This window comes from Rhineura floridana, chromosome 21 (assembly GCF_030035675.1).
Source record: "Rhineura floridana isolate rRhiFlo1 chromosome 21, rRhiFlo1.hap2, whole genome shotgun sequence".
NCBI classification, from domain to species: Eukaryota; Metazoa; Chordata; class Lepidosauria; order Squamata; family Rhineuridae; genus Rhineura; species Rhineura floridana.
This window is the reverse complement of record NC_084500.1, coordinates 15,613,950-15,627,441: the sequence shown is the minus strand read 5'-3', so window position 1 is coordinate 15,627,441 and position 13,492 is coordinate 15,613,950. Positions and strand designations below refer to the sequence as shown.

General features: G+C 41.5%; 1 protein-coding gene and 1 long non-coding RNA gene across 2 annotated transcripts in view; one reads left to right on the top strand and one right to left on the bottom strand.

Moving 5' to 3' along the window:
• BRIP1 (BRCA1 interacting helicase 1) overlaps positions 1-13,492 on the top strand; it is a 211,507-nt gene that overhangs the window by 149,107 nt on the left and 48,908 nt on the right. The window lies entirely within an intron of this gene.
• LOC133374362 (uncharacterized) lies at positions 5,077-8,850 on the bottom strand. Its single transcript, XR_009759871.1, has 3 exons — positions 8,621-8,850; positions 7,941-8,029; positions 5,077-5,739 (listed from the first exon to the last, which is right to left on the bottom strand). It is a non-coding gene; the product is annotated as an uncharacterized LOC133374362 (long non-coding RNA).

The following is a 13,492-nucleotide window of genomic DNA, read 5'->3' as shown; positions in this document are numbered from 1 at the left end:
AGCTTCATATAACATAGTAAGTTGCTTTATACTATATGTAAACCAGTGGAGGCTGGTCCATTTGGGGAAATGGGTTACCATCCCACCAATCCAAGCTGCTCTCAGGCAACCCCCCACCTGCCTGCCTTCTTACTTGCCACCAGCCCAAGTAGTGGCATTGCCTGTCATACGTCCACACCATATATTTAAAGCACAATGCACCCTGGGAACTATAGTTTATCTCTTGCTGAGCTACAGTTCTCGACACCCTTAACAAACTACAGTTGCCAAGATTCTTTGGGGAAAGCCATGTGCTTTAAATATATGGCGTGGAGTGTGGCCTTAATCTCAGTGTTGCTCCTCTAGATCAAAGAGTTGGCCTTCTGGAGTACTGAGGCAAGAGTTTAAAGGGATCGTTTGCCCATCTAGTTCAGTATTGTCCATAGCAGCTTTCCCCAGCCTGATGCCTTTCAACTGCTCTCCCCAGTACCCCTGACCAGGGGGGAGTTGCAGTCCAAAATATTTGAAGGTTGGAGTGGAAGGATCAGTCAGTTTTGGTTCCCTTAGTTTCTCATTTTTCCAATATTAAATTCACTTCTCCATATTTCTGCAGCCATTTGCATTTTTTTAAAATTCCCCAGCATTTTTAGTGTGAATTTTTCCAAATAAACACATTTTTGCATGCATTTTTGATGAATGTACGCATTTTGCAACCAGTTTCTCTAGTATAATGTATTTTTGTATGTTGTTTAATATATTCATTTTTATGCATACTTTACCCTCATGCATGCATTTTTATAAACATTGTTTGTTAGGAGAACGACGCTGCAAAATCCAGTTAAGTGTGAATTTCAAAGGATGCCTGTGTTTTGGTTCTCATGTTGTTTCAGAAAGTGTGAATTTGATAGATTCAGCTTTAAATTAGAACTGAATTTCTCCCCCATCTCTATCTGGAGGGCACCAAGTTAGGGAAGGTTGCTGGCAGTGGCTTTTCAAGGTTTCAGACAAACCCAGCTGAGGATGCGTCAGGAAGTGAACCTGGGTCCTTTTGCACGCACAGCCGGTGCTCTACTACTGAACTATGGATTACTATTGTTGTTATTTAATTAAATGTATATCTCACCTGTCCTCCTAGAAGGAGCCCAGAGTGGCAAACAAATGACAAAATACTAAAAACATCTAGAAAGCGTATTAAAAAACAAAACATCTTTTCAAAAAATCTTAAAAACAAAACATCTTTTTTTTAAAAAAAAATCATTAACATTTTTAAAACAGTTCCAGCACAGATAGGGATAAGCTCTCTGCTTTAAAAGGCTTGTTGAAAAAGGAAGGAATTTGGCCTTTATTGTTTATTATTATTTATTTATTAAAAGTATATCCTGCCCTTCCTCCTAGAAGGAGCCCGGTGTGGTCAATTTCACACAACATAGGAATTGGGCCTTTAGTGTGGTGGCCTTCACCCTTTGGAGCGCCTGCTTGATACTAAAGGCCTGATTCCCATGTTGTGTGGAAAGGACCTCCTGATAAGATGGTATCTGCAGGAGACTCTCACCTGCAGAGCGCAGTGATTGACTGGGTATATATGGGGGTAAGACGATATTTCAGGTATCCTGGTCCCAAGCTGTATAGGGCTTTATGCACCAACACCAGCACTGATGTCCAAACGACACAGGTACATTGTACTATATGTTGTGAGGGTGGGGGCTACACTCACAGCTGGTGTCCTTGGCAGTAGACGCTTGCTAATAGCTAGTTTGGCACCAGTATTTTCCTTAATGTTTTGAACAGTACTACTAATGGCTGAAGTTTAATTTTATCTGAGCCCTTTAAACCTAAACTCTCTTTTCCACATAGAACACATGTGAAGTAGCACTAAAGAAAATAATGGTAATAGACAAAATGCCTTTGATTCTCTGCTGAGTAACTACCACCAGCCTCCACACATCTGGATTAGGGGGAAATCTTCCAGGTCAAAAGTCATGACTTCCAGAAATGAAGTACTGCTGATAGTGTGTGTGCACGCGCATGCGTGCATGTGCATTTGCGTGCCTCTCGAATAATGGGGGCTATCCACAGACTAATAAATCCAGCTTGCAGCATTTGGGTATGTTTACATTCAGCCATGTCTCTGAAGGAACCAGCTGATCAGATGTTTTAGTTTAGAAACTTTCCACCATGATACAGTGGCAATGTGATTTCTTGCACAGTAGGTTTTAATAACTTGCATGATTTCTTGCACAGTAGGTTTAATAACTTCCTTCTCTCTCTCTCTCTCTCTCTCTCTCTCTCTCTCTCTCTCTCTCTCTCTCTCTCTCTCCCTCCCTCCCTCTCCCCCTGATAGCTGTTTAGATTTACTACACAGCTTATGCATTCCCTTATCAGACAGTAATCTTAAAAGATTTTCCTGTCTTGCTAACAGTGCATTTTGTTTTGAGTCGATGCTGAGTAAATATAATTGAAGAGCAAGTTACTTTTCCAAGCATCTGGTGAAGTTCCTGTTTGTTAATTGTTTCTGTGCAGACATATACCTTAATGTGCTGTCCTACATGATGACTCAAAGGGAGAAAAAACTGCCCACTTTATCTGTCCTTCCTTTGCACTCTGCTGATTGATCCTCTTGTGGCAACATTGCCTGAAGCCATTTAACTGTGTTAAAATGGGGCAATGAGTTGTGTCGAGGGATAGGGATGGGCAAATCTGTCAATTTCAATTTCTCCTAGTTTCTCATTTTCCCAGTCTTAAATTTAGTTCTTCACATTTCCACCTCAGTTTGTGATTTAAAAAAAAAATCCTCATGCAATTTCATCAGCATTTTAGTGTGAATTTCTCATAATGTAACACAATGTTGCAAAGCAATTTCCCCTAATATAGTAGTGCATTTTTGTACTTTAGTTTCACTATTATGTGCAATTTTTTGCACACTTCACTCTACCATATGCAATTTGGTACACATTACTTGGCTAGAGAACTGCACTGCAAAATTTGGAAAAGTGCAGATTTCAAAGGATGCCTTATTTTCAGTGCACGAAAGGTACAAATTTGGTAAGCTTGCCTTTAAATGCAAACTGAATTTCTCCCCATCCTTAGTTGTGTTTAAAGGCTTTTAGAAAAAATATAAATAGACCACTTTTTTTAAATATACACACACACACAATGGGCTAGATTTGTTTTTTTTAAAAGCCTAATCCAATAAATATAAATGGCACTGAGGCTTCAGCTCTAGATTCACAGAGTCATTCAACCCAGGTGTTTATTTTGCATGAACTGATGAGAGGAGATTTCATCTCAGAGCTTGTCGGAAGAGTCCAATGTAATGTCTTTTCCATGTGGAAAAAGAGAGCTTTGTTTTCTTCTAAGCAGTTGCCTGTAAATGCTTTTAAAACCTTTCCTAGCTTAGACAGTTATTGGAGGTTTCTCAACAATAAATTAATGTTAGAATCATTAAAAGACTTTTATTGGTGGGAGGAAATTTGACCTTTTCAAAAGTTTCTATAGAGCAACTAAGAACTGCAACTCAGTGGTGTTTCATTTCGTTAATGATAATAGTTTATAGAATGCTTTCCTGCGTCCTCATATGCTTCACATGACATGCTTAGTGATCCTTATAACAACTCTGTAAGGTCAGTCAGTATTACTAGATTCACATAGCAGATGGAGTTGAAATAAGGGTATTTTGCCTTCAGGCAGGGCTGGAGAGAGTGTGGCCCTCCTGATGATGTTGGGTTCTAGCACCCATCAGCCCCAGCCACATTGGTCAATGGGCAAGGATATTGGGAGTACTAGTTCAACAAAACCTTGAGATCCACAGCTTCCCCCCTGATAAATCCATAACTGAGGTTTTTTTCTGTTTTTGTAAACCTTACAAACAACATAGAAGGGTTTATTTATTTAACATTATTTAACTTATTAATGTTAATTAACATTAATTAGTTAACATTATTAATTTAACATTAATAAACAGCCTTACAGCCAACTCTCTGCTGATGTGTTTTATGTATTATATTTCTACCGGCCTCCGAGGAACTCAAGGCATCATAAACAATCTTTGTCCCCCCCTGCCCAGCTTTATATTTATTTATTTTGATAATACATGTACTGCTTAATTGTGATTGTCTCTAAACAGTGTACAAGTCACTCAGCAATATGTTAAAAATCAGTTAGGATTATAAAATATTGTCAACAAGATAAAGTGACTGGTCCAGTGAGTGAGGATTTGAACCTGGGTCTGTAAACCTAGAATGTTCAACAACTGGGATTTAAGCCATTTAAATTGAGCAATTTTTTTCTTTGGGTTCTCTGTGCAGATCCACCCCTGGGTTCTGAACCTGCATAGAAGAGAGCTCCAGCCAGGGTATTGGTGCTCATACCCCCTTCCCTTGACAAATTTAATCCCGAACCTTATTTCATACATTCATATGATTGTGTTCACCATTCCTCAAATATTAATTAACTCATCCTGTACAGGAGGTCCATTTTTAGATTTGTAGTCTTTTGCAATGAATGGATTAAATCCAATTAAGTTCTACTCCATATACATTCATTTCAGTGGGTCTGCTCTGACTAACATTGGATACAACCCAGTAGCATTGCTGCTTCAGTGAGATTTGAACCAACAGATTTCCTAGCTCTTCGCCCTCTTAGGCTGCATCCATTTCCTTCCAGGAATAATGGGAATGGGACTGACACCCAGGTGAGTGTGTATAGAATTACAACCTCGGCCACTGCACCATGCCAGCTCATCATAATGCGACAGATTTGCAATTTTGACCCCTTATTCCCCCAAGAGTAAATTAAAATTAAGTATCATTACCTCTTTCTGATTATATTTCCTTTTTTTTTTTCAAATGTGTACTTCACTTAGGTTATTATGCAAACTATTACCAGTAAACTAGACCACAATGGCCAGGCCCAATTACAAACAGATGGCTCCCTCTTGTTCTGATGGCCACATGTTCCCATAGTGAAGACTCCCCACCCCACCCCCACTTCCCCAATACAGTCAAAACATCATTTTTCAGAAGAAAATAACCTTGATAGTTCTGGACTGCTGAGTGAAATTTCTCTAGACGACTGCATGGAATTTATCAAGACCGCCAACCTAAAGAGCACTTAAATTTTCCTGAAAGCTTTAGTGTTCTGCTTGTCCAAGTTGTTCTTGAAGAAAAGGTAGATCTTCAGAAAAAGAAAACCTGACCCCCCACCTGCACAGGTGTAGACAGAGAGTGCAGGACTCGCATGAGCCAAAGATTAATCACAGAGACTTGCTCTCCCAAGACCTGCTTTCACAGAAACTCATAATAGACGTTAAATGTCTGAGCCATGTAACTCACACTTGCATAAAGTCAGCCCTAAATGCAAACAAACTTTTTAAATCTGGATGTTTTAATATTCTCAAGCATGAGAGTAAGTGGTCCAGCATCACCCAATGAGCTTCATGTCTGAGTGAGGATTTGAACTTGGGTCTGTAAAGCCTTGACAATTCAAGTACTTCACCCAGCAGTGCATGCTCTGGTTTCTGCTATCTGCCAAGAATCATAGGGCCGCTGGGAGGCTCCACCTTTTTCCTCCCAGGAATAATTCAAGGCAAGGGGGAGACCAATCTGGTCCCATCCTGTGGGCGATTGCCTTTGCCCTCTGCCTGAGAGACCACTAGACTCTATCTGCCTGTTGCCCTCAGGTTGGAGAAAGCACACTGAGCCCATCGGCCAAAGGAATGACTTTTTTTCATTGATCTGAGCTGCTTTGGGAAACAGGAAATATCTGTAAAGCAGAAGAACAATGCATTAAATAAATAAATAACTGAAAATAAATAGCTGATTCTACAAGTTCAGAATAATCGCATAGTATATAAAGAAAGGCCGGGGAAGGAACTGGCAATCCCACCCCATATATACGGTCTGCCTAGTAAACATTGCAAGACGTCACCCTAAGAGTCGGAAACAACTCGCACTACAAGTGCGGGGCACCTTTACCATTTTATATATAGCCCTAGTGGAGCTAGCAACATTGGGGAACACCCAGAGAAATGTCATGAGTGTTATGGAAAACCTTTTTGTGTTCCCTCAAAATTTGTCAGTGTTTGTGTGTACGTGCGCTCAAGGTGGAACCTCCCAAATTCGCTTTGAAATGTCACTTTAAGAGGAATTTGGTGGCAACTCTGTTAGAGATGGCCCCACTTTGGATCATGGGTGCAGATGCTGCATGCTTGAAATTTATCGGATTTGTGCCCCCACCCATGCTGAAGTCCTACAAAAACATGGAAAAAAAATAAAATGGACTGTCTTCGAGTCGAGTCCAACTTACGGCAACCCTATGAATAGGGTTTTCATGGTAAGCAGTATTCAGAGGTGGTTTACAAAAACATACAGGATCCCAAATACAAAATGTTAAATGCATAGTTATATCTTAAAAACAGCATTAAATAGCCAGACTCCTCTGTGATTGTTGTTGTTGTTATGTGCCTTCAAGTCGATTACGACTTATGGCAACCCTATGAATCAGTGACCTCCAAGAGCATCTGTCATGAACCACCCTGTTCAGATCTTGTAAGTTCAGGTCTGTGGCTTCCTTTATGGAATCAATCCATCTCTTGTTTGGTCTTCCTCTTTTTCTACTCCCTGCTGTTTTTCCCAGCATTATTGTCTTTTCTAGTGAATCATGTCTTCTCTTGATGTGTCCAAAGTATGATAACCTCAGTTTCATCATTTTAGCTTCTAGTGACAGTTCTGCTTTAATTTGTTCTAACACCCAATTATTTGTCTTTTTTGCAGTCCATGGTATGCGCAAAGCTCTGTGATACAGAACTATATATCAAAGGGAATTTTTCACACGATAATAATCAGCTAAGGAGAAGAGGGTGCTTTCTAAAACCCTAAAAACTGTGCTACTGTTAAGACTAATAAAATTACTGAAAAGCATGAGGGAGGGAGAGAAAAAAGTTTTGTCTGATGCCAAAAAGATCATACAGAGGGCACCAGAAGGACTCTGAGGAGGGCCTCCTTGGAAGATCTTAAGGCTGGGTAGACTCATAAGAGAAGGGGCACTGAATGTGCACTTCCATGGGGGGGAAAAATCCCTTTCCAGTAGGGAGAGGGACGATCTGCAAATACAAACTCTTTTGCATGCTTTAATGTGGCCAAAACTGATCCTGGATGGCTTCTCTTGGAGTTGCAGCACCATTGATCCACCCTCTCCTTGAGCCACCGGTTTCATTTTTGTGCATTGATGACTCAGTAGCAGACTGTAAGTTGACAATTATGGAATATGCACATTGACAAAATGAATACAGCGGTATTCTGACACACAGGCAACCCTTGCATCATAACCCTCTTGTGTTTACACATCTCTAGGTAGAGCAGTGTTTTCTCCCCCAACTCTGCTTGTTTCACTTTCAGCTTGTCATTGGACAAAACCCATACAATCCATTTAACCTCAACTTTAAACACTGTCTTCACAACATTTTAACACTGATTGCACCTTGGGGGTTTAGCCAAGCAAGCTTCATGTGGATGAGTAATAGCACACACAAAGTGAACTAACAGTAAAACTTTCACTTGCATTTGGCCGGGCCCCTGTAAACATGATCCTGATGACATGTGACTAAATCCCCAGTAAAAAAAGCGTTGACTCCTTTTGCTTGCTTGGAAAGGGCCATTATGTAATGGTATTGAGTACCCCGTGAATCACGGAGAGCTTTCCCTCTCACCAAGGGATTGTATATGCCCTCGTATATATGCTTTCTTGTAATTCAACATATGCCGCCTGTTGAACTGGTACAGAATGTTATCACTGGAACCAAGCAGAAAGAAAAGTGTTTGGGTTTTGCCACCTTTGCTAACTTCAGGAATTGTTTGCCCTTGAAAAAATCTGAATACAATTCTTCTCATTCCCATACTTTGACCTCCAGTTGGGAATTTTTGCTTCCAACTCCCTCCGCTACTTTTTTTTAAAATGATTCTTACCCTATAAAACTCATGTTGGATGGAATCTTTAGGGTTTCTGCTTTTTCCGCAAATCAAATCATGTTCTTGCGCTGGAAGAAGCTTTCTTTCTGCATAGAGAAATTTACATTGTACAAAGTTATATGTGCAATGTCAACCTGAATAGTTGTTAAGATACCTTCTGCTAATATCTTCTACTTTTTTAAAGCTATGTTGATTGCAATATAAATGGAATTAATTTAATTAATTTTTTTAAGTATGTTGAGAATAGATGTAATGCAAAGGTACATCAACTTCCATAATACTGTGGCTTATCAACTTTGAATTTTGCACTCGCACGCCGTGCTTCCATATTCATTTATTTATATTATATTTATTTATATTTCCTTGCATTTATTAATCCCTATGAAACAGCTCAATGTGATAGAACAATACAACATATATAAAATAATTTCATGTATAAAAACAGTTAAAACAATTGCATATATAAACACAAATTGAAATTCAATACAGATACAGCCTGGGCTAAAAATCTCTACTGAAAAGGCTTATTGAAAAAAGAAGGGCATCAATAAGCACTGAAAAAACAACAGAGATATTGCCTGTCCCTATGCAGTACACACACACAGCAAACCTATACCCATTTTGTATCACTTTAGTTGTTATGAATTCCACCACCCCAAAACCCTTGGTGTTCTTACTTGAGGTGCGGAGAGTTCTCTGTTTGAGATTCCTTGCCTCATACCACACTCACAGAAGTACTTTTCCCAGGCTCTGTGGCATCTTTCCGCAACCTTAGGTCCCCAAATGTTAGACTCCAGCTCCCGTGATCCCTGGCCATTGGCCATTCTGGCTGAGGATAGTGGGGACTATAATTACAGATGGATAAATCTGTCAGTATTGGTTTGTCTCATTTGTCCAGTCTTAAGTCCACCCCATTTCCGCATCAGTTTTTTAAAAGTCCTCACAAAACTTGTCAATATACTGCACATTTCTCCTAATACACACTTTTTTGTATGCAGTTTTGTCTAACATATGTTGGAATGTATGAGGTTCAACTCCAACTTGTGGGTTGAGGGTGCATGGGGTTAAAAAGCGTAGCTAGGGAGGAGACCTCTTGGTTGCTAGGCTATACCTGTCCTTTGATCCTCGCCTCCCCTTCCTGTTAGACTGATATGCAAAGGATGTTGATCCCAGTTCCTCCCGCCTTCCCAGTTTTCTTCTTCTTTCTCCAGAGGGGAGCAGACATCTTTTCCTTTGTCTCTCCCTCTCAATCAGCATGAGAGCTGCACTGGGACCAGTGCAGACTGCTCCAACATAGCTAGTTAGCTAGATATAGAACTCTTTCCTGTCATGCATGTACTTCCAGAATAAAGTAGTTCTTTCTTATTTTAAAGCTTAAAGTCTCTGTCTGACTAATCTGCAGGGAAGGTAGAATCTTAGCAAAGATTCAAACACACACACACATAAGCTCGCTCAATACTCTCCGCTCTGCTACGCAACTCAATAGAATTCCGACAATATATACATTTTTGCTAGCCATTTTCCCTAATACAGTGCATTTGTGTATGTTAGTTATGCACACATTCTCCTAATATAACCATTTGAAACATGTTTTTTGTTCTTTGAGAACTACATCGCTGTATTGCCTAACCCTGACCTTGTACTACACACTGAGTCCTTCAAGGACAAACCAGATACCCCACAGGTAAGGGACCTTGAGAAGTAGGCGGGGGCTCCTGAAACCAGTTCTGAGGATCCCCTTGAGGGACCCTCCAGGTTGGGACCTGCTGGAGAAACCCTGGAGCTCTCATAAGAGGAGGTGGAGCCTTCCCCCCCCCCAGTCCTCAAGAATGCCAGCACCAAAAGGTTCTGGTCCAGCCCAAAAAGCGACCTGGAGTTGTTGGCCTACTTGTGTGTAAAGAGTCTATTTGCGAGAAAGTTGCTGAAGCTCCTTTACTACCAGCAGCAGCAGTCAGGGTATGGTCCAGGAGGCAAAAGTCTATAAGATCTCCCTCTTGAGGCTTCTAAATTGCTGGAAGCAACACAGGTCCCTGGCTGCTTGTTCTGAGTTCCTGTCAGCTCTACACTGCGTCAGCAGTGCCGGTGGGGGGGCTGGAAATTCCTGGGTGGTTGGCAGGGAAGCAAAGTCCTTAGCCGGCAGTCTGGTCATAAATCTGCCAGGTCTAGGAGGAGGGGAGCTGATAAGGGCCAGGCTTGTCCGAAGCGTACTTGCCGAGTCAGGAGTCCAGAAGCGAGGTCAGTAGAGGTCCGGGATCAAGTGCCAAGGGGTCAGTCCGAAAGAGGGTGCCAGGAAACTAGGAACACCCAAGCCACGCCTGACGTTGCAGTCAGCAACAAGCTGCAGCCAAGGTGTGCCTTATAAAGAGCAGGATGGACAGCAGGTGTGAGCCCTCAGCGTTTGGGCCTTAAGGAGACAGGCCTGCCTCTCTTCTGCCTGACCTTCTGCTGTCTACGTTCTGCAGGTGAGGGGGGAGTATCCTGTTCACTGTCTGTGTCTGGCTGCAGGGCCTCTGCTGTATCTGGGGTGCTCTGCAGCTGAGGGGCAGAAGGAGCTGGATTCTCAGGAGGCTCCTCCGTGTCTCCTGCTGCTCCTGGGTCTGCTGCTGTTACTCCCGAGTTGTCCTCATCTGAGGAGTCCTCTGATGGGGCCATGACAGTTCCCCTGCCTTCCCTGTGATTTTATTTTATTTATTAGATTGATTTATTATTATCCCACCCTTCCTCCTCAAGGAGCTGAGGATGGCAAACAACAAAACAGTTTAGAAGCAGCAAAAAACATTATAAAAACAGTCAAAAACTTTCTAAAACCCAGTTACAGTTTAAAAATGTTCTTCCATCCAGTGATCTCCATTTTGACCTTGGACTCTTTCCTGACTTTGCTTCTGGATCACATTGTGCTTGAGCTTGGTCTGGAATGTGCTGTGCCAACAACCCTGCTTATGGTGGTGAGTACTTTGCTGAGAGGGCCGAGACCTCCTGGGACTAGGACCCCAGCCCCTGAGGGCACCTTTGAGAGTGTGACAATTGCACCTTTCAGAGGAGTGTGAATTTCGAAGGATACCTGTGCTTCAGTTTGTGTACTGTTTTGGGAAGTGCAAATTAATGCAGTTTCTCAACGAAACGTGAAACTGAACCAAATCTCTCCCTGATCCCTTGTTACAGTCCAATAGTTTCTGGAGACTCATGGCTAGGGGAGGCTAGGGGAAAAGGGAAAGAATGTTAAACCAGGTTCAGTTTTGTAGTGTAGATACATCTTCACTTGTAGCCCCCACTGTATTTATTTCCACCGTAGTTGAGGGCCCACTAGAAAGTAGACCATGAGTGTTGCTCAACTAGGGAAGTTTGAGGAATTTGATCTGTGCAAATTCCAGTATGACGTTTCCTAATCCACACTTCCTGAGATGAATGTGCAGACTGGAACTTAATTATCCACTGGCTTTCACACTTCCCTAATTTTCTGATGCTGTTAGCTCAAAAACATATAAAATGTGTTCAAAAATGAATCTTTTGAGGAAGAGTGTTTTTAAAAAAATATGTGCGGACTTAATGAACACTTGCAAAATAACACAATCAGAAATAGATTTATTTGCCTATCCCCACACTCGTTGTTCTGCAACTATCCACTCACTCTTCACCTCTTCCTCTCTCCCTTCTGCCTGTTAGCTCTGCTCATCTTGCCTGTACTCTTGCCAAGAAAGCCCTCAAAGCTGTTAAATAAACTATTTTAATTCTTAAATGGGGGGGGCACAAAAGGTCTTATGACGTCACACTGGGCTTTCGTTACCTTTTCAAATGAGCCAGATGCCCAAGAGGTCACCCAGCCACCCCCTCTGGCTGCGACTGGCTTAGCGACTCTCATGAAACAAACTGTGATCGTTACAGAGAGTCTACAAGACTTTGCGGCACATATAACTAGCAAGGTAAACTTTTCTGAGGTTCAAGAGCAAATTTTGTTCCTAAAAAGTCCGTGGAGTATATATGTTCTAAATCAGAGATGGGGGAACCTGGTGCCCTTCAAAATGTTTCTGCAACTCCAGTTCCCATCAGCCCCAGTGAGAGTGGTCACTGATGATGGGAGTTGGAGTCCAAAGCATCTGGAAGGCACCAGGTCAGAGAAGGCAATGTCTTTGCTTCAAGACCTGTATATGTTCAGGTGTGTCCCCATAACTCCTAGGAATTATTTTTACATACTCCTTTTTACAGACTTTCCAATAACTCATTGGCATGGGCTTCTGTTCCATATGGCTGCAAGGGCTTAGCCCGGGGGATCTAGTATTGATAAAAGGATTTTCTGGCTAGCTTATTTCTCACGTATCCCCTTTAGTATCCATCTTCCATGTAAGAGACTTATATGGAAGGAAGAAAATAAATCCATCAGGATGGTATAATAAAAATAATAACTAGACTACGGTTTGTAAAAATTTTGTTAGCATACCAAAGCTGTCTGCTCCCGTTTCATTTTATTCTTTTTATTCTACCACATATTACCATTAACTGTGTTTTATGCTGGATAGACTGACGTGAATTGGAAATTAATTCGCTCCCTGTTATTTGGAGGAGAATGCAGTCTCATACTGACTCTCTATGGTAAAATTGTTCTCTAAAAGGCTCGCCTCTAGAATGATCCCTGTTTTTTTCTTATTATTTAAAAACTCGCGGATTCACCTTGAACATGTTTGTTGTGGCTCATTAAGCAGATTGGCACAGAGATCCAAACTTGATACTGTGGTTTTGTTTTAAACCATAGTTAGCTGGGAAAAGCCAGGTTCAAACCATCATCTTTAGTTTGTTGCGTTATATTGTATGCCTTATTTTTGTTTGCTATTTTTATTTTTGATTGATTGATTGATTGCATTTGTATACCGCTCCACAGCCAAAGCTCTCTGGGCGGTTTTACTTTTTATTGCATCTTACTACTTGGTTAGCCACTCTGGGAACATAAATTTATACTCGTGTAAATAAATCCAACTACATTCATTTGTAGAAAGTACTGGTTAAAGAACTGGTTGAACAATTTCAGCTAAGCTTGCTCTCTTGTGACTTTTTTTTTATGCTCCACAATTTAGAAATCATAGCAATTCAAAGAAACTCTTGTAAATATTGCGATATGGATCGTGTCTTTCCATGGGGGGACACAGGACAACAGGACACAGGATCTGACCAACTGAGGTTTCTTCCGCCCCCCCCTCCGCTCTTGCCAACTCTTTATATACATGTTCTAAAGCAGCGTTCGTCAATTTTTTTAACCCATGCCCCCTTTTAGCTAACCAGGATAACCTGACTATGGTTGTCCATGAGCTGGTAACCTCCAGACTGGATTACTGTAGCGTGCTCTATGTGGGGCTGCTGTTTAGGTTGGTCTGGAAGCTGCAGCTGGCGAAAAATGCGGTGGCCCAACTACTCACCAGGGCAGAATATCACCAACATGTTACCCTGCTGCTGGAAGAATTGCAATGGCTGCCTATTAGCAACCAGGCCAAGTACAAGGTTCTGGTTTTGGTGTACAAAGTCTTATGTCTCTTGGGACCAGAATACCTGAAATTAATAAT